At 36.6% G+C, this 12,247-nt stretch overlaps 1 protein-coding gene across 4 annotated transcripts in view; it reads left to right on the top strand.

The window, feature by feature from the left end:
* AUTS2 (activator of transcription and developmental regulator AUTS2) overlaps nt 1-12,247 on the top strand; it is a 1,147,829-nt gene that overhangs the window by 551,493 nt on the left and 584,089 nt on the right. The gene's annotated exons all lie outside the window — the stretch shown is intronic.

The raw sequence follows: 12,247 nt of genomic DNA, 5'->3' as shown, positions 1-12,247 counted from the left end.
ATTGTTACCACATATCTACAACTTACAGTTGGAAATTGGCTTTCATGGAATCAGAAACACATGATGCTGAATAGTATACTATAGACAATGCTTAGTGTTCCAAGACGCAAAATTTTCCCCATTTGATCAAAAATCATCTTAAAGGAAAGTTAGTTTCATTAGAATTGGCTGGATTTACATGGGTATAGCAAGAGGGTCAATTTACTATATAAGCTTTTTCAAGCTCACTTTTCTTGGAAAATTCATTTCATATTGAACTTTCAGATGTCTTTCTTATTGTCCTGAGACTGGAAATCCAAACCTAAGAAACTCTCCCATTTGCAGTACCTATATCCAGGAGAACCCTGAACAATGCAGGTTTTAACTGTGGGGGTTCACCTGTGGATATGTGGATTTTTTTTTTTACCAGTCAGTACAGTATAGTAATGTGAAGGTAGGTTCTCTTCCTTTATGATTTTCTTAGTATTTTCTTTTCTCTAGCTTATTTTAAGAATACAGTATAGAATATGTACAATATGAAAAATATGTGTTAATCAACTGTTTACGTACATTATCAGTAAGGCTTCTGGTCACCAGGAGGCTATTAGTAGTTACGTTTTCGGCAAGTCAGTTGGTATTATGTGGATTTTCCACTATGTAGGAGGTTAGTGTCCCTAACCTCCATGTTGTTCAGGGGTCAACTGTATTTGGGTGAATTTATTTTTTCTCAAAGTTCCCAAAATATCCCAAAGTGGAAGAGACATTTCTTCTTATTTGTACAGCTGGACCCAATAAGTCAGATCCCAACCTAGTTTTTGTAGGGGGGGGGGGGGGAATTAACAATGTCTACTCATACCTGATTAAATGAGCAGGATTCTCAAATATAGCATTCCAGGCAAGGCCTTAGAACTTTTCCAGACGTGTCCTGGTAAACAGGAAGACCAATTCTTATTGAACCTATGCAGTAACTATATTGCCATGAAAAATAAGACTTTGAGTTTCTCAATCCTGCAGGGGGAAGTGGGGAGAAAAGCCAATGAGAACAAAGCATTATTTTAAAATGTTGTAATTTAGAAAAGTAGAATATACTAAATCATTATGGATTATAGATAACTTTAAAAAGAGAGAGCTTTCAAAAAAGAGAGCTTTCTTATATATATACAGAAATAGAATACTAAAAACAGTATCAGTATCATTCCTGACAAAACAATTATTGATGAACCCTCAGCAGTTCATCTAGCCCTGTGTAATTCCTTTTTGCTCTGCTGGATCTTGGGTTATTAATCCCATGAATTTGTCTGCTTGTTAACTAAGAAGAGTTCTGGAAATCCTGATTCAGCCCACTGATCTGGTCTTAAAGTTAGTAATGACATCAGAGGCGGATGCACAAGAGCCTCTTCTTTGAAGTCTTAGTTATTTGAATTACCAGGTAGAGTCCTTTTACATGGGGCTGCTTTGCTGAAGTCCAGAATTCTGGCCTTGTCTATTGCTGAATGTAGAGCTTTCAAGGAAACATCAGAGTATAGCAAAAAAACAACAACAACAAAAAAAACAAAAAACATCTAAATGATACTTAAATTTTTCAAAAGTGAAGGGTGCCTGGGTAGATCAGCTGGTTAAGCATTCAAGTCTTGATTTCAGCTCAGGTCAGATCTTGCTATCCTTAGATCAAATCCCATATCTGGCTATGTGCTTAGCACAGAGTCTGCTTGTCCCTTTCCCTGTGCTTCTCCCTTCAATCATCTATTATCTCTCTTTCACACGCATAAATCAATGTTAGAATTTTCAAAAGTGAAAAATCTGGTGATGCCTGAGTGGTTCAGTTGGTTGACCATCTGACTCTTGGTTTCACAGCTCAGGTTGTGACTTCAGAGTCCTGGGATTGAGCCTCTATGCTCAGCAGTAGAGTCTGCTTGGATTCTCTCTCCCTCTACCACTGTGCACTCTCCCCCCATGTGCACTGCCCCCCATGTGCACTCTCTTTCAAATAAGTAAATATGTCTTTAAAAAAAAGTGAAAAATCTGATGAAAATTCTTAACTAGAATAATGAAACCAAAATGGAAAATTGGTTTTGTTTGTATGGCATATAAAATAAAACAAATTTTAAAAAAGGTTTACAATAATACTTTATTACAAGGAAGCAAGCTCCTCAAAACTGAGCAAACTTTGATAAGATTATGACACATTGTTTTGTTTTTCTGACTCAGATAATAAAAACCAATGCAAATAAAAGTCATTTTTCAAGCTTTGTTCTCATTATGCTCTTTGATATTCTGAAAACAACTGATAATTTACTTCAGAACTGGTCTTAGGAGGTCCATAAAGCTGAACTAATTCCATAATATTACTAATTTGTTATTAATGTGCAATGTGTTTATTATTGCTAATTAGAAATGTGTGAGTAAATTAGCATTTATTTTTTTCAGTTTCAGTTTCCAATACAGAAAATATATCAATATCATACACATACTCGTGCGCGCGCACACACACACACATACACACACACGTCATGGACGTCTTCAATAAGTTTTAAGAATGTAAAAGAGTGTAAAGGTGTCTAGAGATCAAAAATATTGAGAATAATTGCTTTCAGGCCAAAATGTTCTTTTCCTTGGAAAACAGAAACACATAGAGTTAGCTATAATATACAAAGTTATATTTTCTAGGAAATATTTTTAAATATGTCAACTACTGAACATTGTAATTTTTATCTAAAGTAATTAAGTTATATTGCACAGAAAAAAACTAAGGGGGAGTGGATAATTGTGAACTGCCATTCAAATGTCAGCATTTTAGCAGAGATTATGAATATATATAACTATTTATAACTATATACATCTCTTTTACAACCTCATAAAGTAGCAAAAATGAACAAATTCATTAACTTCACTGGATTATAAAGCTGTATAGCCTATAAAAATCAAAAGCATAAAAGTTTTAAATTAGGATTAATCAATATTTCAGCATTTCTTCTTAATTAGAAATGGCCTAGGTGTCCAATGAATATCCATTAAATAACTGAATTTAATACAAGCTCAAGATTTTAAGTTCTTTAAGATTTTGGAAACTTTATTCAAGATGACATACTACAAAGAATTACTTTTGAAATGAAGTTTATCAGAATAATGGTTCAATTTAATCAAATTTACCTTTTCATATTCTTAAAAAGAAATAATGCTTGATCAACAAATTTATAGGAAGAGCATTCCATGTAGAATTAAAATATACACTTGTATTACACAATACTGGGAAGTCATAGAATACATAGCTGTTTTTATTAAACCAAATTTTATTAAACTAATCTTATTTGGCAGATTTTTACCTAAACTATATTACTTAACTTGGATTTGTAAAATGTTTTTGACTTGGTTTATATAAGAATTTATTTTTTAATATACCACATGTTAACTATTGGAAATTTAATTTCCTTGTTTTCTGGGAGCTTTAGTAATATTTAGTTTATATAAGTCCTTATTAATAATAGAATATTCAAACAGATTTGTTTTAAGACTTTATAGTCGTATTAATTCCATCTGGAGGTAGGAAAACATTACACACTTGTACATTGAAAGGCAAAGGCCTTTTGAATCGCAGACACTTAAACATACAGATAGAAAATGAACTTAACAATTTTGATCCTAAAATGTCAGATACATCAAGAGAAAACACAGAAACAAGCAAACAATACATAAAACCTCAGTGGTTCGAACTGCAAAGAACTGTTCTCCTTCCCAGAGCACTCAAACTTGTTGGTTATTTGAGCTCAAAACAAATAGGGAAACAAAACAAACTAACATCAGAATTCCTGTTGTTTCTCAAGTGTTTTGTGTGATAGAAATCCATACTTAACATTTACCACATTGCTTACAGAATCATTTCGGTGTTACTGTATACATTTGTGGTTAGCATTGTCATTCTCAAAATCCAACAGATGTGTGTCTGTCTCTCTTTGGGTTTCTGTGCATATAGCAGCAGTAAGTAAAGCAAAGTCTTTCTCCTAATGACAGTCAATCAAATTAATCCATAATATGCCAGGTTATGGTAAGATACCTGAAGCAAAATAGTTATGAAGAAATGTGTGCTTTCAGCCAATATAGAAAAAACAGGCTGAATTTATTATTTCATTGGAAACAAAGGAATGACAAAATGCTTAAAACAGTAGTCAGTAAGGCACTGGGCATGAGGCAGTGAGGGATGACTGTGGCCCCTGAGAGACAGTAAATGAGCACAATCATCCCTATGATTGCCCCAGCTTACTGTCTTGAGGGAATTTGGGGCCTGCATGCAAGGTGAGGAGAGCTTAGGGTACCAGGTGAACCCCAACAGAATACACTGGAACAAGATACTGAGAATCTGGGAAGAACAACATAGCTGAATTCACAGGACACAGGACTAGAGAGAATGGAGTCACACAGAGAAAGAAAATCATAATCTCCAAAGGATTGCTTTCAGTTATTTGGCAGTCTTAATCAGATCATGCATGTTAGGAAACTGCTTAAGGCTAGGGAATGAACCATCCAAAAGGATTAGTGTCTGGTACTCACTCATAGCCAGGAACAGTGTCTGTTCCTACCAGTGACATTGGAAAACTTAAAGGTTCATTAAGTATTATGTCAAGTACATAGTAGGGTCTTTCTTCAGTATTGATGAATAAATGGTCCTAGACTGAATGCTGCTGTAGTCTGTCTGAATACACTGTAAGTGAATGATTTGAAACGGTCATTGTGCTTTCAAGGAACTTAACTGAATCCTGAAACAATTGAATAGCATCTAATTAAGAATGTAGCTGACTCCTAGAATAATTGTGTGGTGTTCAATTAAAAATGATAAGGTATACAAGGAATCAAGAGAATTTGACTCATAATGAGAATATCAATCAATCAAAAACTGACCCAGAAATGATACAAATGTTAGAACTGGCAGACAAGGACATTTAAAAAATTAACATAGTTATATTCCGTATGTCCAAAAAAGTTACATACTGTAAAAACAAAAATGAACTTGTAGAAATTACAATTGCACAGCATTAGATAAACAATATACTAGATGGGATTAACAGCAGGTAGATATCAAAGGAGAAAATATTAGTGAACCTGGAGTCTTAAGAACAGAGACTATTCAGAATGAAATATGAAGAGAATATACAATTGAAAAGATGAGTAGAGCAACCGTGAGTTCTGTGCCAACCTCATACAGCCTAATATACATGTTCTTGGAGTCCCCAGTAGAGAGAAGGGAGAATAGACAAAAAATATGTAGAGAAAAAGTGATATTTTCCCAAGTTGGTGAAAACTATAAACTCACAGATCTAAACACAAGAAACAGGAAAAAAACCTTATATGAGAAAACCAGACAAAACACAGTAAAATAAGATTTCTTAGGATGAGTGATAAATAATCTTATAAATACCCAGAGAAACAAACAAAAAGCCTAGGTTCAGGGGATCAAAGATAAAGATACAGCAGATTTCTTGTCAGAGAAACATGCAAGGAGATCCTGGAGCAACATCTTTAAAATACTAGAAGAAAACAATGGCGACCTAGAATTTTATACCCAGTCAGGATATGTTTTGAAAGATATTGGTAAGAGATGAAAAGGTAATCCCCAGGCAAATATTTGAGAGTTGCAAATATTTGAAAATTTGAATATTTTTGTAAAGTATATGTCTGACCCAAGACTTAGATCCAGAATATATAAAGAAATCTCAATACTAAATGATAAGAAAACTAGCACCTAATTAAAAAATCAACAAAATATTTGAGTAGACATTTTACTAAAGAATAAATACAGTCACAAATGAGCACAAAAAAAGATGTTCCACATGTGTATTCATCACAGAAGACAGTTCTCACATCTCTTCCAGTGGCTGAAATGAGAATGACCATAAACAACTTGTTGGTGAGGGGATATAGGAAATGGAATTCTCCGGCATTGCTGGTGAGCACATATAATGGTGTAGCCACTTGGGAAAACAGTTCAGTTTCTTAAAAAGTTAAACATATATCTGCCATATGATCCACTTTTAGGTTTTTCCTTAAAAGAAAGTACATGTCTCTACAAAGACTTCACATGAGTGTTCATAGTACTTTGGAAAAAATTGGAAATGATCCAAATGTCCATTTTCAACTGAACACATCAACGCTGGTAGTATTTATATATATTGTATATATCCGTGGACGCATAGACACGAAAGATTTAATACCACTCAGCAATAAAAAGGAACAAATTATTAATACATGCAACAAACAGATGAATCTCAAAATCGCAAAATCATTATATGGAGCAAAGGAAGCTACAATTTAAGAGGACGTACGTATTTCCATTTATGTAAGATACTAGGAAGTGCCAGTGAATCTACTATGACAGAAAGCAGATCTGTGGTTGCCTGGAGAGGCAGGCACAGAGAGGGAGAGTGGGGATGGAGGTGTTACAGAGAGGCCCCAGTAAAATTTTGCAGGTAATGGATATGTTCTTTATCTTTTTTTTTTTTTTATGTTCTTTATCTTGATAATGTGATGCCAGCTTCAGTTATATTCATACATCAAAACTTATCAAATGGTAAAATTTAAAGATATGAAGTTTATTTTATTCCAGTTATACTTCAGTAAAGCTATTTTTTAAAAAGACTGCCTTTTCCCCTGCTGTTTGTAGTGCTTTGGGATCTGCCTCCATCGTTTCCTTGTCTTCCTGTATTTTAAACACCCCAACCTATTGCATCCATGTACCTCTCTATCTCCGACAACTAAACACAAAAACTGACTCCAAGAATGCTGAAATGCATATTTCCATCAGAGAAATAGCTTATGGTTCTTTGTTAAATGTTCAGAGATACATGATTGGGCCTTATGAGGCAAATACATCCAGTTCTTACAGAAGTAGCAGAGAGGAATGCGTACAAAAGAGCCCAGTCCTTTTTTGGTAGCCTTTTATGTCAGAGCTCAAAATTGCTGTCTGATAAAATGTAGGCCACCAGATTGAATTACTTCATTGAACCACTGCTGTCCTCTGTTAATGGTAATTGCACAGATATAGCAGTCTTTCTCGGCAACATCTCAGATATTTACCTCCCACTGTTTTTCAATTCAAACCTTTGATGAAAATATTCCCAGTACTTCTTTAAAGCAGACATCCAACTGTCTTTCTTGACAAAAGCAAGGTCTCTAAATCAGATCCTGACAATTTGTGACACAGCAGTCTATCCAAATCACCTTTTACCTATGTCACTATGTCATTTCCTGGAGAAAAAAAGTGTCCATCAGACAAGCATTTCTGCAGGTTTGAGGGGATTGGAAGGTTGGTTTGCCAGACAAGATGGGAGAAGATAAAGGAAAAAGCAGGTTTTTCCTTTGACTTGAGGGGAAGGCATTCAGTAAGGGGTTGACCTGACCTCATAAAGGATTTGTATATTTGAAAGAGAGAGATTTGTATTTTTATGAAGAGAAATTCTTTAGATATTTGTTGTTTTCAAGATAGCAATGGGTACAATGATTTCTAAAAGCTACCACTTAAAAGTATTGGAGGCAGTGAAACAAGATTCATTGGTTCTTTTTAACTTGATCTATAAGTTTACTTAAATGCAACAATATTTAGCATTTATGCCCTTCTCAGGGGCTCACCTCTTTTTCTGTTGTACCTCCTTTTTCTAAACTGAGTAGACTACATCTCACCAAATAAAGGTAGTAGAATCAACCATGGGCACCTGCAAGTCTGTCTGATGACAGCATGGTGGCTAAGGTGCAGACAATGATAAGGAGGAGGAGAGCAGATGGGGCCTAAGACCAACTGGATTGACTTGAGAGTGAAATTCACTGCTTGTGTCTGGCTGTCATTGGTAGGATACTTTTTCTTTCTTTTTAGTACTGGAAGGGTATATTTGATAATTGCTTTCTTGGATTAAATGGTAGCATCATATGTTGGATGGATGGGTTAGTTTTAGGAGCTATGGAAGCCCTTCTGGGGGCCTGCATTCCAGGTTTGGTGAGTAAGCAGCTGACAGTCCAGCAGTCCCTCTCCCTGCTATTGGCCTGGTTTTGTTCTTCCCAAGAGGGAATCTCGTTATTGAAATGAGCCTGGGAATCATGTATGCTCAGGAATATTGCTGGCCTAGTGGCCTTACTTGGTGGCCGGCCACTATGATGGGACATCTCTCATTTATAGTGGGTCCCACCTAAGACCTGTTCAGCTTTAGGGAGGAAAGTGAGCAAAACAGTGTGCTTAAAACTGGTGCAGGTGTGGGTACTTTGATTTGTGAATAAAGCATGTTTTAGAATCCCACAGTTGCATTCATAATTTTTTTTTTAATTAACTTTTATTGGTGTTTAATTTACCAACATACAGAAAAACACCCAGTGCTCATCCCGTCAAGTGTCCACCTCAGTGCCCGTCACCCATTCCCCTCCAACACCCGCCCTCCTCCCCTTCCACCACCCCTAGTTCGTTTCCCCGAGTTAGGAGTCTTTATGTTCTGTCTCCCTTCCTGATATTTCCCAACATTTCTTCTCCCTTCCTTTATATTCCCTTTCACTATTATTCATATTCCCCAAATGAATGAGAACATACACTGTTTGTCCTTCTCCGATTGACTTACTTCACTCAGCATAATACCCTCCAGTTCCATCCACGTTGAAGCAAATGGTGGGTATTTGTCGTTTCTAATTGCTGAGTAATATTCCATTGTATACATAAACCACATCTTCTTTATCCATTCATCTTTCGATGGACACCGAGGCTCCTTCCACAGTTTGGCTATTGTGGCCATTGCTGATAGAAACATCGGGGTGCAGGTGTCCCGACGTTTCATTGCATCTGAATCTTTGGGGTAAATCCCCAACAGTGCAATTGCTGGGTCGTAGGGCAGGTCTATTTTTAACTCTTTGAGGAACCTCCACACAGTTTTCCAGAGTGGCTGCACCAGTTCACATTCCCACCAACAGTGTAAGAGGGTTCCCTTTTCTCCGCATCCTCTCCAACATTTGTTGTTTCCTGCCTTGTTAATTTTCCCCATTCTCACTGGTGTGAGGTGGTATCTCATTGTGGTTTTGATTTGTATTTCCCTGATGGCAAGTGATGCAGAGCATTTTCTCATGTGCATGTTGGCCATGTCCATGTCTTCCTCTGTGAGATTTCTCTTCATGTCTTTTGCCCATTTCATGATTGGATTGTTTGTTTCTTTGGTGTTGAGTTTAATAAGTTCTTTATAGATTTTGGAAACTAGCCCTTTATCTGATATGTCATTTGCAAATATCTTCTCCCATTCTGTAGGTTGTCTTTTAGTTTTGTTGACTGTATCCTTTGCTGTGCAAAAGCTTCTTATCTTGATGAAGTCCCAATAGTTCATTTTTGCTTTTGTTTCTTTTGCCTTCGTGGATGTATCTTGCAAGAAGTTACTGTGGCCAAGTTCAAAAAGGGTGTTGCCTGTGTTCTCCTCTAGGATTTTGATGGAATCTTGTCTCACATTTAGATCTCTCATCCATTTTGAGTTTATCTTTGTGTATGGTGAAAGAGAGTGGTCCAGTTTCATTCTTCTGCATGTGGATGTCCAATTTTCCCAGCACCATTTATTGAAGAGACTGTCTTTCTTCCAATGGATAGTCTTTCCTCCTTTATCGAATATTAGATGGCCGTACATTTCAGGGTCCACTTCTGGGTTCTCTATTCTGTTCCATTGATCTATGTGTCTGTTTTTGTGCCAGTACCACACTGTCTTGATGACCACAGCTTTGTAATACAACCTGAAATCTGGCATTGTGATGCCCCCAGCTAAGGTTTTCTTTTTTAAAATTCCCCTGGCTATTCGGGGTCTTTTCTGATTCCACACAAATCTTAAAATAATTTGTTCTAACTCTCTGAAGAAAGTCCATGGTATTTTGATAGGGATTGCATTAAACGTATAAATTGCCCTGGGTAACATTGACATTTTTACAATATTAATTCTGCCAATCCATGAGCATGGAATATTTTTCCATCTCTTTGTGTCTTCCTCAATTTCTTTCAGAAGTGTTCTATAGTTTTTAGGGTATAGATCTTTTACCTCTTTGGTTAGGTTTATTCCTAGGTATCTTATGCTTTTGGGTGCAATTGTAAATGGGATTGACTCCTTAATTTCTCTTTCTTCAGTCTCATTGTTAGTGTATAGAAATGCCATTGATTTCTGGGCATTGATTTTGTATCCTGCCACGCTACCAAATTGCTGTATGAGTTCTAGCAATCTGGGGGTGGAGGCTTTTGGGTTTTCTATGTAGAGTATCATGTCATCGGCGAAGAGGGAGAGTTTGACTTCTTCTTTGCCAATTTGAATGCCTTTAATGTCTTTTTGTTGTCTGATTGCTGAGGCGAGGACTTCCAGAACTATGTTGAACAGCAGTGGTGAGAGTGGACATCCCTGTCTTGTTCCTGATCTTAGGGGAAAGGCTCCCAGTGCTTCCCCATTGAGAATGATATTTGCTGTGGGCTTTTCGTAGATGGCTTTTAAGATGTCGAGGAAAGTTCCCTCTATCCCAACACTCTGAAGGGTTTTGATCAGGAATGGATGCTGTATTTTGTCAAATGCTTTCTCTGCATCTAATGAGAGTATCATATGGTTCTTGGTTTTTCTCTTGCTGATATGATGAATCACATTGATGGTTTTACGAGTGTTGAACCAGCCTTGTGTCCCAGGGATAAATCCTACTTGGTCATGGTGAATAATTTTCTTAATGTGTTGTTGGATCCTATTGGCTAGTATCTTGTTGAGAATTTTTGCATCCATGTTCATCAGGGATATTGGTCTGTAATTCTCCTTTTTGGTGGGGTCTTTGTCTGGTTTCGGAATTAAGGTGATGCTGGCCTCATAGAACGAATTTGGAAGTACTCCATCTCTTTCTATCTTTCCAAACAGCTTTAGTAGAATAGGTATGATTTCTTCTTTAAACGTTTGATAGAATTCCCCTGGGAAGCCATCTGGCCCTGGACTCTTGTGTCTTGGGAGGTTTTTGATGACTGCTTCAATTTCCTCCCTGGTTATTGGCCTGTTCAGGTTTTCTATTTCTTCCTGCTCCAGTTTTGGTAGTTTGTGGCTTTCCAGGAATGCGTCCATTTCTTCTAGATTTCCTAATTTATTGGCATACAGCTGTTCATAATATGTTTTTAAAATCGTTTGTATTTCCTTGGTGTTGGTAGTGATGTCCCCTTTCTCATTCATGATTTTATTAATTTGAGTCTTCTCTCTCTTCTTTTTAATAAGGTTGGCTAATGGTTTATCTATCTTATTAATTCTTTCAAAGAACCAACTCCTGGTTCTGTTGATCTGTTCCACAGTTCTTTTGGTCTCGATATCATTGAGTTCTGCTCGAATTTTAATTAACTCTCTTCTTCTGCTGGGGGTGGGGTCTATTTGTTGCTTTTTCTCTAGTTCCTTTATGTGTAAGGTGAGCTTTTGAATTTGAGATCTTTCCAGTTTTTGAATGTATGCTTGTATTGCGATGTATTTCCCCCTCAGGACTGCTTTTGCTGCATCCCAAAGATTTTGAACGGTTGTATCTTCATTTTCATTAGTTTCCATGAATCTTTTTAATTCTTCCTTAATTTCCTGGTTGACCTTTTCATCTTTTAGCAGGATGGTCCTTAACCTCCACGTGTTTGTGGTCCTTCCATATTTCTTGTTGTGATTAAGTTCTAATTTCAAGGCATTATGGTCTGAGAATATACAGGGGACTATCCCGATCTTTTGGTATCGGTTCAGACCCGATTTGTGACCCAGTATGTGGTCTATTCTGGAGAAAGTTCCATGTGCACTTGAGAAGAATGTGTATTCAGTTGAGTTTGGATGTAAAGTTCTGTAGATATCTGTGAAATCCATCTGGTCCAGTGTATCATTTAAAGCTCTCGTTTCTTTGGAGATATTGTGCTTAGAAGACCTATCCAGGGTAGAAAGAGCTAGATTGAAGTCACCAAGTATAAGTGTATTATTATCAAGGTATTTCTTGAGTTTGGTTATTAATTGGTTTAAATATTTGGCAGCTCCCACATTCGGGGCATATATATTGAAGATTGTTAAGTCCTCTTGTTGGATAGATCCTTTGAGTATGAGATAGTGTCCCTCTTCATCTCTCACTATAGTCTTCGGGGTAAATTTTAATTTATCTGATATAAGGATGGCAACCCCTGCTTTCTTTTGAGGACCATTTGAATGGTAAATGGTTCTCCAACCTTTTATTTTCAGGTTGTAGGTGTCCTTCTGTCTAAAATGAGTCTCTTGTAGACAGCAAATAGATGGGTCCTGCTTTTTTA

Source organism: Vulpes lagopus, chromosome 3 (genome assembly GCF_018345385.1).
Source record: "Vulpes lagopus strain Blue_001 chromosome 3, ASM1834538v1, whole genome shotgun sequence".
In the NCBI taxonomy this organism is placed as follows: domain Eukaryota; kingdom Metazoa; phylum Chordata; class Mammalia; order Carnivora; family Canidae; genus Vulpes; species Vulpes lagopus.
This window is presented reverse-complemented; position numbering and strand designations above follow the sequence as displayed.